The following is an 18,453-nucleotide window of genomic DNA, read 5'->3' on the forward strand; positions in this document are numbered from 1 at the left end:
GAAGGATGGATGGATGGAAGGATGGATGGATGGATGGATGGAAGGATGGAAGGAAGGATGGAAGGAAGGAAGGAAGGATGGAAGGAAGGATGGAAGGAAGGAAGGATGGAAGGAAGGAAGGATGGAAGGAAGGAAGGATGGAAGGAAGGATGGAAGGAAGGATGGAAGGAAGGATGGAAGGAAGGATGGAAGGAAGGATGGAAGGAAGGATGGAAGGAAGGATGGAAGGATGGATGGAAGGATGGATGGAAGGATGGATGGAAGGATGGATGGAAGGATGGATGGAAGGATGGATGGAAGGATGGATGGAAGGATGGATGGAAGGAAGGATGGAAGGAAGGATGGATGGAAGGATGGATGGAAGGAAGGAAGGAAGGAAGGAAGGAAGGAAGGAAAGAGAGAAAGAAGAATGGAACCAAAGAGCAAAGGAAGGGAGGAAAGAAACAGGTAGAGAAGGAAGAAAGAAGAAGGGAAAGGGAAGGAAAAGAAAAAGGGGGAAGGAAGGAAAGAGGGAGGGAAGGAAGGAAGGAGAGAAAGAAAGAAGGAAAGAGGGAGGGAAGGTTAGCCACAGCAACATGTGGCGGGTACATCTAGTACAAAATAGGATGTTGTCGTCCAGTCTTGCTGTCTTGCTAGCTGCCCTCTTTCACTGAGCTTTCTCTACTCTTCCTTCCCTTTAATCCTTGCAGAAAGAAGAGGAGCACAAGGAGCCCAACCAGTGGGTGGAGTCCCTCCGCGACAAGGAGCCGGGCCCCCTCTTCCTCGGGCGGCGCTTCTACCGGAGCCCCAAGTACGAGGTCCTCATTGGGGACTCCGCTTCCAGCTGCTTCTTCCCAGGTGGACACAAGGTAAGTCTTTACTTTTACCTAATTGGTTCGATCACAAAAAAGGAAAAGATTTATTATAGTACTAGCCGTCCCCTGCCAGGCGTTGCTGTGGCCCAGTCTGGTGATCTGGAAAATAAAGTAATGAGAAAGTTTCTCCTGACGTTTCGCCTGCATCTATGGCAAGCATCCTCAGAGGTTGTGAGGTCTGTTGGAAGTAGGAAAAATGGGTTTATATCTCTGTGGAATGGCTGGGGTGGGACAAGGAGCTCTTCCCTGCTGCAGCTAGGTGTGAATGTTTAGCTGATCACCTTCATTAGCATTTGAAGGCCTGCCTGAGCCTGGGAAAATCTGTTGCTGGGAGGTGTTAACAGCTTTATAACAGCTAAACAATTATAACAGCTAAACAACAGAGAGGAAAAAACCAGGCACAGATTAACACCTCCCAGCAACAGATTTTCCCAGACTCAGGCAGGCCTTCAAATGCTAATGAAGGTGATCAGCTAAACATTCACACCCAACTGCAGCAGGGAAGAGCTCCTTGTCCCACCCCAGCCATTCCACAGATATATAAACCCATTTTTCCTACTTCCAACAGACCTTCTCAACCTCTGAGGATGCTTGCCATAGATGCAGGCGAAACGTCAGGAGAAATGCCTCTAGAACATGGCTCTACAGCCCGAAAAAACCCACAAGAACCTAGTGATTCCAGCCATGAAAGTCTTCGACAATATAATGAGAAAGTGTTGGTTTCTAATCTATGTCATGTCTTGATGCTTGTGGGTAAACAGTATTCCTTGCTGTTTCTTTGTCAGTGTTCTCATTACTACTCTGGAACATACAACATATAATTGTCCTTCTTTAGGGGTCCCTTCCAGAGCTATACTATATCTCCCTGTGTGCGAATCATATCTGTCTATTCATATCCATGGCTGGATGGCTCTTTTTCAAGAGGGCTTTGATTACATTTTCTTGCTCTGGTGAAGGGAGTTGGACTGGATGGCCTTAAGTATTTTTTGTCATGGGAAGTTTTCCCCAATTCTGTTGTTGGTGGGATTCAGAATGCATTTTTATTGTAGGTGAACTATAAATCCCAGTGACTACAACTCCCAAATGTCAAGGTCTATTTCCCCCCAACTCCATCTGTGCTCATATTTGGGCATATGGAATATTCGTGCTAAGTTTGGTCCAGATCCATCATTATTTTAGTCCACAGTGTTCTCTGGTTGTACGTGAACTATAACTCCCAAACTCAATGTCAATGCCCATCAAACCCTTCCAGTGTTTTCTTTTGGTCATGGGAGTCCTGTGTGCTAAGTTTGGTTCAGTTCCATCATTGGTGGAGTTCAGAATGCTCTTTGATTGTAGGTTAACTATAAATCCCAGCAACTACAACTCCCCAAATGACAAAATCAATTTTTTGAGTGATGGTCACTCCTTGGGTTAGTAAGTGTCTTGTGGCCAAATTTGGCGGCAATTCATCCAGTGGATTTTGAGTTACGTCAATCCCACAAACGAACATTACATTTTTATTTATGTAGATCATAGAATAATAGAGTTGGAAGAGACCCCATGGGCTATCTAGTCCAACCCCATTCTGCCATGCAGGAAAAGCACCATCAAACTGCAAAAACTTAGTTTCTGTGGGAAGGACATCCTGCAACACATATATTTTAGTTCCCAAACACTTTGGGTCATTGAACCTTTCAGAAGGCTTCTTTTCTCCCCAGGAAATCCTGTCCCTGATTCTCCTGCAGAACCCTAACCCAGTGATATATTCTAGGTTGCTTCTCACCCAGAATTAGAGTACAATTTGAGTTGCTGTGAGTTTTTTGAGTTGTTTCTCCTAACGTTTCACCTGCATCTGTGGCGAGCATCCTCAGAGGTCTGTTCAGAGGTCTATTGGAAATGAGGCAAGGGGAGTGCATATATATCTGTGAAATAATGCCCAGTGTGGGAGGAAGAACCCAAAACGTGTGGATGTTGCAATTAGCAAGCTTGATTAGCATTGAGTAGCTTTACAGCTGCAAAGTCCATCAGTGAGGGCATTTTGATATGCATTTTATGGAGATAGGTATTTTAATATGTGTATTTTATGGAGTGTTTTCAAATGATTTTGTGTTTGTTTATGTTGCAATAATGCTGCAGCCTGCCTCAAGCCGTGAGGAGAGGTGGGCAAGAAATAAAACTATTATTATTATTATTATTATTATTATTATTATTATTATTAGAAACACAACAAGTTGAGTCCACAGCAGACATTCTGCTGGCTGTTGTATTGGATCACACATCGGACCCTTCCCAAGTGTTTAGGACTGTGTGATGTATCAGCAAATAATGCATGCAGATCCCAGTAAGTTGGCCTTTTGCAGCTAGCATCAATTGTGTTTAAGTGCAGGCCAAGGTCTTGAGGCACTGCACCCTGTGTGCCGATCACCACTGGGACCCCCTTTACTGGCTTGTGCCAGAGTCTTCGCAGTTCAATCTTTAAAAGTCTTTATTATTATTATTATTATTATTATTATTATTATTATTATTAATTGCATGGAGATAGCCTGGCCTCTGTTGCCTGGAGGCATCCTTTGTTTGGGAGGCATTAACTGGCATTTGATAACAGAAGAATTCCAGACTGTAAACAATCAAGTGCCAGTTAGCACCTCCCAAGCAGAGGATGCCTCCAGGCAACAGATGCCAGGCTACCTCTATGCAAATACCTTCACTGATTGACTTTGCAGCTGCAAGGCTACTCAATGCTAATCAAGCTTGCTTATTGCAACATTCACACTTGCTTTAAACAGATAAGGATTCTTTCTCCCAGCCTGGACATTATTCCACAGATAGATAGATAGATAGATAGATACACACTCCACTTGCCTCATTTCCAACAGAACCTCTGCAGATGCCATTAGCCACAGATGCAGGTGAAACGTCAGGACAAAATGCTGCTGGAACATGGCCAGACAGCCCAAAAAACCCACAGCAACCCAGTGATTCTGGCCATGAAAGCCTTCGACAACACAGAGAAGAGTTTAATCAACAAATGCAGGATGAGGCAAGAGCAAACTGACTTATATGGAGAACCCTTGCTAACTCTCCTCCTCCTCCTCCTCCTCCTCTGCAGGCGCAGTGTGTGGTGCTCCTGGTTGCTGCGTCTCACTGGGAGTACGAGACCTCCAAGGCCCTGATCCGGGAGCAGCTGCTCTTCATCCGCCGGCTGGGCGTGGGGCACCTGGCCATCTGCGTCAACAAGATGGACCTGACCTTGCCACCCTACAGCCAGCAGCGCTACGAGTCCATCCGCCACGAGATCAACTCCTCCCTCAAGGACATGCAAAGGGACTTCTTCTGGGGTGGTGCCATGGGCTTCCTCCCCATTTCGGCCCTGGTCGGGGACAACCTGCGGGAGGCCAGTCCTCAGGTGAGGGGCAGGTCTGCACAGGTATGGGCTGGGACAAGCAAAAGGCTGCGTACCCCACCCCCACCCCCCACGTCTGGCCAAACACTGATGTTCAAAACGTGGATTGGAAGAAGCGAGGAGATTCCATCTGAACATGAGGAAGAACTTCCTGACTGTGAGAGCCATTCAGCAGTGGAACTCTCTGCCCCGGAGTGTGGTGGAGGCTCCTTCTTTGGAAGCTTTTAAGCAGAGGCTGGATGGCCATCTGTCAGGGGTGATTTGAATGCAATATTCCTGCTTCTTGGCAGAATGGGGTTGGACTGGATGGCCCATGAGGTCTCTTCCAACTCTTTGATTCTATGAATCTATGATTCTAAGGAGTGGCCTTTGAACAAGGGTAGAAAATGTGTGATGGCATGTCGGATGTTGGGCCCATACCTGAGACCAGACCCGCACAACATATGGCCCACGGGACACATGCGAGCCAAACAAAACATTGGTGCAACCCATGAAGTGCTGATGGCTGCCCACTTAAGTCTTTCCCCCACATACATGTCCTTGCCACATCCCCACCCATGGAAAGAAAGGAAGGAAGGAGGGAGAAAAGGAAAGGGAGAAAGAAAGAGATAGGAAAAGGGGAAAGAAAGGAATGAAAGAGGAGGAGAGGAAGGAAGGGAGGAAGAAAAAAGGAAAGAAAGAAAAAAGGAATGGAAAATGGGAAGGAAGAAACAAAGGAGGGATTGAGCAATGAAGGAAGGAAGGAAGGAAGGAAGGAAGGAAGGAAGGAAGGAAGGAGAAAACGAAAGAGAGAGAGAAAAAGGTAGGAAAAAGGAGAAGAAAGGGATGAAGGAGGGAGGGAGGAAGGAAACAGAAAAAAGAGAAGGAGAAAAGAAAGGAAGGGAAAAAGAGAAAGAAGAAACAAAGAGGTTGAGAAAAGGAAGGAAGGAGAAAAGGAAAGAGGGAGAGAAAGAAAGAAAGTGGTAGGAAAAGGGAAGAAAGGGATGAAGGAGAAGAGAGAGTAAGGAAGGAAGAAAACAGAGAAAAACATAAGGAAAAAGAAAGTAAGGGAAAAAGAGAAGGAAGAAACAAAGGAGGTGTTGAGACAAAGGAGGAGAAAAGGAAAGGGAGAGAGAAGGAAAGAAAGAAAAAAGGTAGGAAAAAGGGTAAGAAAGTGATGGAAGAGTAAGGAAGGAAGAGTAAGGAAGGAAGGAAACAGAAAAGGAGAGAATGAAAAAAGGAAGGAAGGAAAAAGAGAAGGAAGAAACAGGAGGATTTGAGACAAGGAAGAAGGGGAAGGAAGGAGAAAAGGAAAGGGAGAGAAAGAAAGAAAGAAAAAGTAGGAAAAGGAAAGAAAGGGATGAAGGAGAGAGAGAGCAAGGAATGAAGAAAACTGAGAAAAGGAGAGAAGGAAAAAAAGAAAGTAAGGGAAAAAGAGAAGGAAGAAACAAAGGAGGGGTTGAGACAAGGAAGGAAGGGGGAAGGGAGGGAGGGAGGGTGGGAGGGAGGAAAAATGGGAAAATAAATAAAGAGATAGAAGAAGAGAAAGAAGGAGAAAGAGAGGGAGAAAAAGAAATGGAGAAAGAAAGTAAAAGAGGGAGGTAGGAAAAAGGGGAAGAAAGGGATGAAGGACGGAGAGAGAAAGGAAGGAAGGAAACAAAGAAAAAGAAGGAAAAAGAAAGGAAGGGGAAAGGAAAAGGAAGAAACAAAGGAGGGATTGAGACAAGGAAGAAAGGGGGAAAGAAGAGAGGAAGGAAGGAGGAAAAAGTGGAAAATAAAGAGATAGAAAAAAGAAGGAGGAAGAGAGGGGAGGAAAAGGAGAAAGAAAGTAAAAGAGGGAAGTAGGGAAAAGGGGAAGAAAGGGATGAAGGACGGAGAGAGAAAGGAAGGAAAGAAACAAAGAAAAAGAAGGAAAAAGAAAGGAAGGGGAAAGGAAAAAGAAGAAACAAAGGAGGGATTGAGACAAGGAAGGAAGGAAGGAAAGAAGGAAGGAGAAAATAAAGAGATCAAAAAAGAGAAGAAAGGAGGAAGAGAGGGAGAAAAAGAAAAGGAGAAAGAAAGTAAAAGAGGGAGGTAGGGAAAAGGGGAAGAAAGGGATGAAGGAGAGAGAGAGAAAGGAAGGAAGGAAGGAAAGAAACGGAGAAAAGGAGAAAAGGAAAAATAAAGGAAGGGGAAAGGAGAAAAAAGAAACAAAGGAGGGATTGAGACAAGGAAGGAAGGGGGAAAGAAGGAAGGAAGGAAGGAAGAAAAAATGGAAAATAAATAAAGAGATAGAAAAAAGAGAAGGACGGAGGAAGAGAGGGAGAAAAAGAAAAGGAAAAAGTAAAAGAGGGAGGTAGGGAAAAGAGTAAGCAATTTATTTATTTATCGTGTCATCAGCAACCATACCATTGTGTTACAATTCCAACAGAGCAAAACAAACACATAGATTAAAAAGAAAAAGAAAAAAACCACACAGATTTTGCAAATTTGGTGGTTGATTAAATGTCCTTTGACCAGTCTCTGTCCCCTTGGAGTGCTTCTGGTGTTGCCGCAAGAAGGTCCTCCCTTGTGCATCATGTGGCAGGGCTCAGGGTGCATTGCAGCAGGTGGTCAGTGGTTTGCTCTTCTCCACACTCGCATGTCATGGACTCCACTGTGTGGCCCCATTTCTTGAGGTTGGCTCTGCATCTCGTGATGCCAGAGCACTGTCTGTTCAGTGCCTTCCAAGTTGCCCAGTTTTCTGTGTGCCCAGGGGGGAGTCTCTCATTTGGTATCAGCCATGGGTTGAGGTGCTGGGTTTGGGCCTGCCACTTTTGGACTCTCGCTTGCTGGGGTGTTCCAGCGAGTGTCTCTGTAGATCTAAGAAAACTATGTCTTGATTTAAGTCGTTGGCGTGCTGGCTGATACCCAAACAGGGGATGAGCTGGAGATGTCTCTGCCTTAGTTCTTTCACTATTGGCTGCTACTTCCCGGTGGATGTCAGGTGGTGCAATACCGGCTAAACAGTGTAGTTTCTCCAGTGGTGTGGGGCGCAGACACCCCCTGATAATGCGGCATGTAACCAGAGGGTAAGCAATGAAAGGAGGAGAATCAAGGGAGAGTCCTTGCTCCACCCTGGGAAACCATTGAGTGCTCTCAGGCAAGTGACACTCTCTCAGCCTCAGAGAAAAGCAAAGGTTGCAACTCTCCTCTGAGCAGGAGCATCCCATGAGAGGCGGCATCATACAGCAAAACGGTTGACAGGTATCAGGGAAACCAGAGTTCAAATCCTTTCCCCCGGGGTAAATTGCACCCTTTGAGTCTAAAACCCGATCTCCTTTGCAGATGCCCTGGTTTGAGCCGCAAAGGATCCCAGGGAAGAATGGAGTGACCCTCCGATGTATCACTTTGGACCAGATTCTGTGCTCCTTTGCCGGCTGGGAGCCAAGGCGCAGGCCCTTCAGCACACTTCCAGGTGAGTGTGTTTTTGTCCCTTTGTGCAACGTCAAAGTGGGGAGACTTTATGATAATAATAATAATTACACTTTATTTATATTCCGCCCTTCTCCCTGTGGGGAGACACAGACACAGACCAACATTCAGTGCCTTTGGTTGTTTTAAGTTTTTTCAGGCTATATGGCCATGGTCTAGAGGCATTCTCTCCTGACGTTTCGCCTGCATCTATGGCAAGCATTTTCAGGGTTGCCATAGATGCAGGCGAATTGTCAGGAGAGAATGCCTCTAGACCATGGCCGTATAGCCCGAAAAAACCTACAACAACCCAGTGATTCCGGCCATGAAAGCCTTCGACAATACATTCAGTGCCTTGTTACAAATGACACACAATGAGACAAATACACAGGCAAAGGCTTCTCCTTTCATTTCCAGCTCTGGAAAGCAGTGCTTGTTACACTCTAGAACAGGAATAACCCTCTGACTTTAAACACCACACATTGAATAGGAAAAAATCAATCCTTTTATTGAAGATAAGTAAAAAGCAGCAAAGTAAGAAGCACTTTAAGGAAATAGGTAAAACCAATTAGGAAAGAAGATAAACAGTCCAAGGAAGAGTTCAGCAATGTTCATAAAAGCAAGTCCACACATCTCCAATACAATCATAACACACAAAACAGCCCCTTTTCTATTCAAAGCAACACAGCTGAGAATTGCACATTTGGAATCGATTGGGGTAAGCTGTGGAGGTGACGCAGACATTTGACCTGAACGAAATCTTGTTGACAGCTTTTTTATTTTAACTTCTTTTATTCCAAGGGTTGTATGTTGTACGTATGACTATGTATGACTATGACTGTGTTAATTGTGTTATGCGTTAAATGTTTTGATACGGCCAATAGGCCAATCAATAAAACGTATCTATCAATACAATCATAGAATCATAGAATCAATGAGTTGGAAGAGACCTCATGGGCCATCCAGTCCAACCCACTGCCAAGAAGCAGGAATATTGCATTCAAATCACCCCTGACAGATGGCCATCCAGCCTCTGTTTCAAAGCTTCCAAAGAAGGATCCTCCACCACACTCCGGGGCAGAGAGTTCCACTGCTGAACGGCTCTCACAGTCAGGAAGTTCTTCCTCATGTTCAGGTGGAATCTCCTCTCTTGTAGTTTGAAGCCATTGTTCCATTGCGTCCTAGTCTCCAGGGAAGCAGAAAACAAGCTTGCTCCCTCCTCCTCCCTGTGGCTTCCTCTCACATATTTATACATGGCTATCATATCTCCTCTCAGCCTTCTCTTCTTCAGGCTAAACATGCCCAGCTCCTTAAGCCGCTCCTCGTAGGGCTTGTTCTCCAGACCCTTGATCATTTTAGTCGCCCTCCTCTGGACACATTCCAGCTTGTCAACATCTCTCTTGAATTGTGGTGCCCAGAATTGGACACAATATTCCATTTGTGGTCTAACCAAAGCGGAATAGAGCATGGGGAGCATGACTTCCCTAGATCTGGACACTAGGCTCCTCTTGATGCAGGCCAAAATCCCATTGGCTTTTTTTGCCGCCACATCACATTGTTGGCTCATGTTTAACTTGTTGTCCACGAAGACTCCAAGATCTTTTTCACACGTACTGCTCTTGAGCCAGGCATTGTCCCCCATTCTGTCTCTTTGCATTTCGTTTTTCCTTCCAAAGTGGAGTCTCTTGCATTTGTCCCCGTTGAATTTCATTGTGTGAGTTTTGGCCCATCATCTCTCTAATTTGTCAAGATCCCTTTGAATCCTGTTCCTATCCTCTGGAGTCTTGGCTCTCCCTCCCAATTTGGTGTCGTCTGCAAACTTGATGATCCTGCCTTCTAGCCCTTCATCTAAGTCATTAATAAAGATCCTGAGCAGGACCGGGCCCAGGATGGAACCCTCCTGATGGCACTCTGCTCGTCACTTCTTTCCAGGATGAAGAGGAGGAAGCCTTGGGAAGAATCACCCTCTGGGTTCGTCCATTTAACCAATTACAGATCCACCTCACCATAGTTTTGCCTAGCCCACATTGGACTAGTTTGTTTGCCAGAAGGTCGTGGGGGACCTTACACTCCAGAACAGTAATAACACTCTGACTTTAAACATCACACAATGAATAGGAAAAAATCAATCCTTTTATTGAAGATAAGTAAAAAGCAGCAAAGTAAAAAAGCACTTTAAAGAAATAGGCAAATCTGATTAGGTAAGAAGATAAGCAGGAACAAATTAGTCCAAGGTAGAGTTCAGCAACATTCATAAAAGCAAGCCCACACATCTCCAAAACAATCCATAAAATCAGGAATACATTGATCCAAGTCTTGGATAAGCAATCATGAAAACCAGGAATCCAAACCATGAACAAAAATATCTTAGCATGAAACTTCAAAGCAAGGTATCCATAAAAACAAGGATGAGAATTTGGTGTGATTCTAAACAATGCTTCATCTGACTACACATCCCACACTTGAGACTTTTATCCCTTAGTTAGCTAGGTCACTAGCGGTCAGAAATTGGTTTCTCTTTAATTGAGGCGTTTATTATTGTTTTCTGTTGAAGCCGGGCAAAGCCTCTGTTCAGCCCTCCTGTTTTGGCTAATCTCTTCTCGACTATCTCTTGGCTCGTTATCTACTTGCTCATTAATTTCTGCAAATGCTGATCTAACTTTATGTTCTTTCTCGTGGGAACCTTCTGGTAACAATTCAGAAAGCACACCATCATCCCCACACCCCTCAGGGATATTCTCCTGGGAAACTACAGGGAACTTCTGGTCATTTTCTGCATCAATATCCCTGACCAAACCATTGCCATCTTGAACCTCATCTTGAACCTCATTGACACCCTGATCCTGAAACACAATCACAGGCTGGGCTCCAACAGTGCTCATCTCCGGCTCTGCGGGAGGCGTTCTTTCTCCATTTCCAAGCCAAGGAGCCTGCATTGTCTGTAAACACTTCCTGGTTGTGTGGCTGGCATGACTGCTTGGAGTGTCTTTTTACCTTTTCCCACTTTTTTATCGAGTCAGGGGCAACCAGACCATTGTATTACATTTCTAACAGAACAAAACAAACAAACAAACAGATTAAAAAACACAAAGTTTGCAAACTTGGTAGTGGATTAAATGTCCCTTGACCAGTATCTGGCCCCTTGGAGTGCTTCTGGTGTTGCCGCAAGGAGGTCCTCCCTTGTGCATGTGGCAGGGCTCAGGGTGCATTGTAGAAGGTGGCCAGTGGTTTGCTCTTCTCCACACTTGCATGTTGTGAATTCCACTTTGTAGCCCCATTTCTTAAGATTGGCTCTGCATCTTGTGGTGCCAGTCTGTTCAGCACCTTCCAAGTTGCCCCGTCTTCTGTGTGCCCAGGGGGGAGTCTCTCATTGGGTATCAGCCATTGGTTGAGGTTCTGGGTTTGAGTCTGCCACTTTTGGACTCTCGCTTGCTGAGGTGTTCCAGCCCAGCGAGTGTCTCTGTAGATCTTAGAAAACTATTTCTTGATTTAAGTCATTGACGTGCTGGCTGATACCCAAACAGAGGATGGACTGGAGATGTCTCTGCCTTGGTCCTTTCACTATTGGCTGCTACTTCCCTGCAGATGTCAGGTGGTGCAATACCAGCTAAACAGTGTAATTTCTCCAGTGGTGCTCACATTAGCATGTTTTCGAACTGCTAGATTGGCAGGAGCTAGGGCTAACAGCAGGAACTCACCCCATCCTGTGGATTTGAACTGCTGACCTTTGGTTCAGCAGCATGGGATTAACTTCCCACATCCCAAGCAACCTGATCCTGAAACACAATCACAGGCTGAACTCCCACACTTACTCCCCATCAGCCAATGGCCATTTCCCAAGGAAACTGGGACTTTCACTTTCCTCTGTTGCTTGAGAACATGTACAGAAATCCAAAGCATCAGCCTCATCTGGTTGCAATTCTGTCCTAACACTGACAGGCTCTTCACTTTGAAACATATCAGATCCCTCACCCTCTGAAATATGAGAAAATTCAGAAAAATCCTCAGCCGTTGGCTGAGTTACAACACAACTGTTGCAACTCAGAGTAAGCTTCACCTTGCTTCCAAACACCCACCACACAAGAGTTGTAGTTTTATAGTTTATTGAGGAAAAAAATCCAAGTCAAAATAAAGAATAAGCATTGCAAAGTTCCAAAGATTAAGGTTAAATGCAGAATATAGTTCCAAAGATCTTCAGGTAAAAACAGGAGACACAATCCTATTGGCAAAGTTCAAACCAGAGTCCCAGGTACAAGCAATGAAACAATTGCCCCATGAATCACCATGCAAGAAATCCCACGCATACTGCTTTCCAGGCTAAGGTTATTCCATGAAGCTTCCAGGCTAATAAGCTACATTGAACTGACGCTTTCTCATCGTTTGCAAGAAGCCTAAATACCTTTCTAACATGAAAACATTACATGAAATCATTGCGATGACCTTTCACCGAGCTGGCCTCTCATCTACCAGCCAGGCGAGAACTCTGCCGCACCTGCAAATCAAGACGAGCTTGCCGGGTCAGGTCACTATCAAGGCTTTCAGTACTTTCAGTATCAGTGTGGGAAGGAGGCAAATGCCTCCCCACCTGTTTACTATCTCCTTCGTTAAAAATTTTTTCTCCTGAGAACCGCTGTGTTGATGTTGATTCTGCACTGTCTGTGCTGTCTGTGGGAGCCGCAGGCCCAGAGATCTGAGGCACAGATAAGGAGCCAGGAATCTGAATCCCATCCTCCTCATCATCACAGAACATCTCAGCCACAACAACACCATATCTGCCTATCTGTTTCCTTGATGAGGACTATAAACTTTTGTTTGCATGCTGGTCACTCTGGACCGTGCTCTGACCTACAAGAAGCACTGCCTAAACATCAAGCAAAAAGTGGGTGCTAGAAACAATATCATACGAAAGCTGACTGGCACAACCTGGGGATCGCAACCAGACACAGTGAAGACATCTGCCCTTGCGCTATGCTACTCTGCTGCTGAGTATGCATGCCCAGTGTGGAACACATCTCACCACACTAAAGCAGTGGATGTGGCTCTTAATGAGACATGCCGCATTATCACAGGGTGTCTGCGCCCTACACCACGGGAGAAATTACACTGCTTAGCCGGTATTGCACCACCTGACATCCACCGGGAAGTAGCAGCCAATAGTGAAAGGACCGAGGCAGAGACATCTCCAGCTCATCCCTTGTTTGGGTATCAGAGAGCACATCAACAACTTAAATCAAAAAATAGTTTTCTAAGATCTACAGAGACACTTGTTGGAACACCTCAGCAAGCGAGAGTCCAAAAGTGGCAGGCTCAAACCCAGAACCTCAACCAATGGCTGATACCAATGAGAGGCTCCCCCCCTGGACACACAGAAGACTGGGCGACTTGGAAGGCATGGAACAGACTGCGCTCTGGCACCACGAGATGCAGAGCCAACCTTCAGAAATGGGGCTACAAAGTGGAATCCTCGATGTGCGAGTGTGGAGAGGAGCAAACCACTGACCACCTGCTGCAATGCAACCTGAGCCTTGCCACATGCACCATGGAGGACCTTCTTGCAGCAACACCAGAGGCACTCCAAGTGGCCAGATACTGGTCAAAGGACATTTAATTCACTACCAAACTCACAAATTTTGTATTTTTGTATTTTGTCTGTTTGCTTTGTTTTGTTAGAAATGTAATATAATTGACTGGTTGCTGATGACTCGATAAATAAAAATATAAACTTGTGTAGGATGCAGCTGTGTTCCAACAGTCTGCACAAGAGCAAAGTGACTCCTGCCTCTCTTCTCCTTCTCAGACCAGAGCAGCGCTTTGTGGAGCGGAGCTTGGACCCCTGAATGCAAGAAAGTCCGGTTGTCGTCCTGCCGCTTCCAACACCTCCAGCCACATCTCACCGGCTCCTTGTTTGCCCTGAGAGAAGAGGACCCTTCGGAGATGGGACCGGACACAGAGTGGGGACCGGACGCAGAGGAGGCTGCAGCTGGCCCAACCCAGAACCCCCAAAGACCCAGCACTCTGTGGCCCTCTCCACAGCCTTCCCGGGACCCTCTTGGAGCATCACTTCCAGGCCCCCTCCCCTCCCTTCCCCTTCCTCCCAATCAGGACCCACCTGGGCACCCCCACCACGAATGTCCCTCAACCTCCTCCACACTTCCATCTCAGGTGCCACCCCCACATTGCACATCCCATCCTGATCCCTACCTTCCACACCATGCTCCAGAGCAGGATTTCCTTCGGTCTCCAAGCCATGGGCCAGAGGATGAGACCCCCATTGTTCCCCCAGACCCTTCATCTTCCCAGGAGGCCAAATTCCCTCCAGAGCCCGTCTTCCCAGAAAGACTGACCCCACCTTCCCCCTTTCAACAACCTTCCACCCTATCGCCAGGCTCTTCCCGGTCATCTTAGATGCAGGCATGGGCCAACTTCGTCCCTCCCTCCAGGTGTTTTGGACTTCAACTCCCACAATTCCTAACAGCCGGTAGGCTGTTAGGAATTGTGGGAGTTGAAGTCCAAAACACCTGGAGGGAGGGATGAAGTTGGCCCATGCCTGCCTTAGAGTGACTCTAGTCTTCAGCCATCCCAATACTCTAGTCCTTCTCCTTTGCAATTGGGGATTGTGGGACCTGAGGTCCCAAACACCTGGACTGCTTAGAGGATACTATCCCTGAAAGCCAGCTGCTTCCCAAAACCAGCATCTCTCTTCACCTTTCTGTCTGTGCCTTTCTTCACCTGCTGGTCAGGCCTTTGTTTTCCCAACTCTCTAGTCCGGAGTCTCTTAAACCGTGTTCCTCCAGATGTTTTGGACTTCAGCTCCCATAATTCCTAAAAGATGATAAACTGGTTGAGATTTCTGGGAGCTGGAGTCCAAAACACTTAGAGGAACACAGTTTGAGGAACACATCTCTAACTTCTCTTCTTCATGGATGCTTTTTGGAGTCACTAAGTAGCCCTTTCCCAACTCTTTAGTCTAGAGTCTCTCAAACTGGGCTCCTCCAGATGTTTTGGACTTCAGCTCCCACAATTCTTAAGCTGGTTGAGATTTCTAGGAGCTGGAGTCCAAAACACTTAGAGGAACACAGTTTGAGGAACATGGCTCTAACTTCTCTTCTTCATGGATGCTTTTTGGAGTCACTAAGTAGCCCTTTCCCAACTCTCTAGTCTAGAGTCTCAAACTGTGTTCCTCCAGATGTTTTGGACTTCAACTCCCACAATTCCTAAGCTGGTCGAGATTTCTGGGAACTGGAGTCCAAAACACTTAGAGGAACACAGTTTGAGGAACACGTCTCTAACCTCTCTTCTTCATGGATGCTTTTTGGAGTCACTAAGTAGCCCTTTCCCAACTCTTTAGTCTAGAGTCTCTCAAACCGTGTTACTCCAGATGTTTTGGACTTCAGCTCCCATAATTCCTAAAATATGATAAACTGGTTGAGATTTCTGGGAGCTGGAGTCCAAAACACTTAGAGGAACACAGTTTGAGGAACACGGCTCTATCCTCTCTTCTTCATGGATGCTTTTTGGAGTCACTAAGTAGCCCTTTGGCCTCTCTACTCCCAGGTTCCTTATGGGATGGACCCTTTGATCTCTCCCTGTATTCCCTGTGGGGCTGGACCCCCAACCCTTCCCAGCAACCCTCTCTACTGGGCCCTTCGATTTCCTATGGGGCTGGACCCCAACCCTCTCCAGCGAGAGCCTACCTTTGATAGATTCAGGGGAGGTCCTGAGCAGGGAGGTCGAGCTAGGAACGAAGGCCCTTCCTAGAGAAAACCACCTTGCTTTTTACCCTTTGCAACACCAATAATCAATTTTACTACAAACAATAAACCATACTCCTGGTTTACAGTTGTGTCTCTGGAAATATTTTGCTTTCACGAAGGGGGGCAGTTTGGCCATTCAAGAATCTATAGCCCAGTGGTTCTCAACCTGTGTGTCCCCAGATGTTTTGGCCTTCAACTCCCAGAAATCCTAACAGCTGGTAAACGGGATGGGATTTCTGGGAGTTTATTTATTTATTTACTTTGCTTGTATACCGCAGTTTCTCAGCCCGTAGGCGACTCAACGCGGTTCAGAACAAGAGCAAAAAGACAATCATAACAATATACAATTTAAAACCATTAAGAGCATAATATACAAAGTAATGACACATCAATAACAACACATTAACGGCTCGTAACTAGAATCGTGATCCAAATTCGTCGTCTATGATTCCGTTCCTATGTTCACCATATTCATTGCACTATTTATCCGAATGCCTGTTCAAACAGCCAGGTTTTTAGTTTTCTTCGAAACACTATTAGTGTAGGAGCTGATCTAATGTCCGTGGGAAGGGTGTTCCACAACCGAGGGGCCACCACAGAGAAGGCCCTGTCCCTCGTCCCCGCCAGCCGTGCCTGTGATGCAGGCGGGATTGAGAGCAGGGCCTCCCCAGAAGATCTTAGGGTCCTGGTGGGTTCATAGGCAGAGATACATTCGGATAGGTAGCTTGGGCCCGAACCGTTTAGGGCTTTATAGGCCAACGCCAGCACTTTGAATTGAGCCCGGTAGCAAATCGGCAGCCAGTGGAGCTGGAGCAGCAGAGGAGTGGTATGCTCCCTACGCTCTGCTCCTGTTCGTATCATGGCTGCCGAGCGTTGGACTAGCTGGAGCTTCCGAGCCGTCTTCAAAGGCAACCCCACGTAGAGAGCGTTGCAGTAGTCTAGACGGGATGTAACCAGAGCGTGGACTACCGTGGCCAAGTCAGACTTCCCAAGTTGTAGGCCAAAACACCTGGGGACCACTGGCAACACACTTCCTGACTGTGAGAGCCATTCAGCAGTGGAACTCTCTGCCCCGGAGTATGATGGGGGCTCCTTTGGAAGCTTTTAAACAGAGGCTGGATGGCCAACTATCAGTGGTGCTTTGAATGCAATATTCCTGCTTCTTGGCAGAATGGGGTTGGACTGGAAGGCCCACGACGACTCTTCCAACTCTAGGATTCTATCTTGGAGAGTAGCTTGGAGAGGAGATTCCATCTGAACATGAGGAAGAACTTCCTGACTGTGAGAGCCGTTCAGCAGTGGAACTCTCTGCCCCGGAGTGTGGTGGAGGCTCCTTCTTTGGAAGCTTTTAAGCAGAGGCTGGATGGCCATTTGTCAGGGGTGATTTGAATGCAATATTCCTGCTTCTTGGCAGAATGGGGTTGGACTGGATGATGGCCCAGGAGGTCTCTTCCAACTCTTTGATTCTATGATTCTTTTAAAGCTATAGAAAGCCTGGCATAGATTCACCATCCCACTGTCATGGAAGTGATCTGCAACCTCTGAGATTGCCACATTCAACTACCTTGGAAGAGAGTAGACTCTCCTTCATGGAGATTGTAAACACATATCCGATAATTGTGCTTTAATAGCAGAAGAGGGGTTGGACTAGATGACCTTTGGGGGTCCCTTCCTATTCTTTGTTGGAAACATGCCAGCAAAGCTAAGGGAAGCATACAGATTATAGAGTCTTATCCAGTATGGCCCCAGTTGTCTACCATGAAAAAGCAAAACAGGTGTTGTTTACTCGTTTATTGTTTACTTGTGAGTCTTCTCTGCAGATTCCCAAATGAGCCCTGCTCCTCCTCCAATGAATGTGGTCCAAGGCAGATGGGGCCTTTCTGGTCCTTGTCCTTCTCTCTGCCTGTCGACTCTCGGGGACACACATGTTGAGAACCACTGCTATAGAGAAAGAGGTGCTTCTCTTTGTATAGATCTTTGTATAGATCCTTGCAGGAGTCTATTGCACATCGTGCAGCTGTGGACCAAAATAATCACAATACACTGTTTATATTCTGCTTTATTTCCCAGCAGGGACTCAGAGCATAGAATCATAGACATTTAGAGTGTACTGCAAACTATGTAAACAACACATCTCAAGATGTCAGGAGTCCTGGGAAGACAAATGCTGTGATCATGGCGCATGAGATAGGACTCTGAAGAAGAAGGATTGAAAAAGCAGAGTGATGACGAGGAGGGCAGAATGCTCTTTATGTGAGGGAAATAGGTCCGGGCGGCGCATTCCAGAGGCCCACAAAGCCATTCAAGGTGCAAGGCATTCCTGTTTTTGGACAACCACTTGCTGGCTGGAGAGGTGTTTGGGGAGCAGCCAGCCAATGAAAACATCAGTCCGTAGGTGACTGTGGAGCCCTATTCTTGATCCGTCCCTTCTCTTGCAGTGAGGGCATCAGTTCCCAGGTGGAAGGTGGTCCCAGTCGGGGTTGGCTTGATGTGCCTTCCTCTTAGCACATTTCTCTCTTTTGGCCCCCCCTTCGTGCTTTTTCAAATTCTACAGCACTGCTGGAGCGCTCAAGGGCCAGGGCTTCCCAGTTCTCAGTGTCTACGCCAGAGTTTTTAAGGTTGGCTTTGAGCCCATCTTTCAATCTCTTTTCCTGTCCACCAACATTCCGTTTTCCGTTCTTGAGTTCGGAATAGAGCAACTGCTTTGGGAGACGGTGGTCGGGCATCGGACAACGTGGCTGGTCCAGCGGAGTTGATGGCGGAAGACCATCACTTCAATGCTGGTGGTCTTGGCTTCTTCCAGCACGCTGACATTTGTCCCCTTGTCTTCCCAAGAGATTTGCAAGATTTTCCGGAGGCAGCGCTGATGGAATTGTTCCAGGAGTTGCATGTGACATCTGTAGACAGTCCACGTTTTGCAGGTGTATAGCAGGGTCGGGAGGACAATAGCTTTGCAAACAAGCCCCTTGGTCTCCCTACAGATGTCCCGGTCCTCAAACACTCTCTGCTTCATTGGGAAGAATGCTGCACTCGCAGAGCTCAGGCAGTG

Source organism: Anolis sagrei, chromosome 2, assembly GCF_037176765.1.
Source record: "Anolis sagrei isolate rAnoSag1 chromosome 2, rAnoSag1.mat, whole genome shotgun sequence".
In the NCBI taxonomy this organism is placed as follows: Eukaryota; Metazoa; Chordata; class Lepidosauria; order Squamata; family Dactyloidae; genus Anolis; species Anolis sagrei.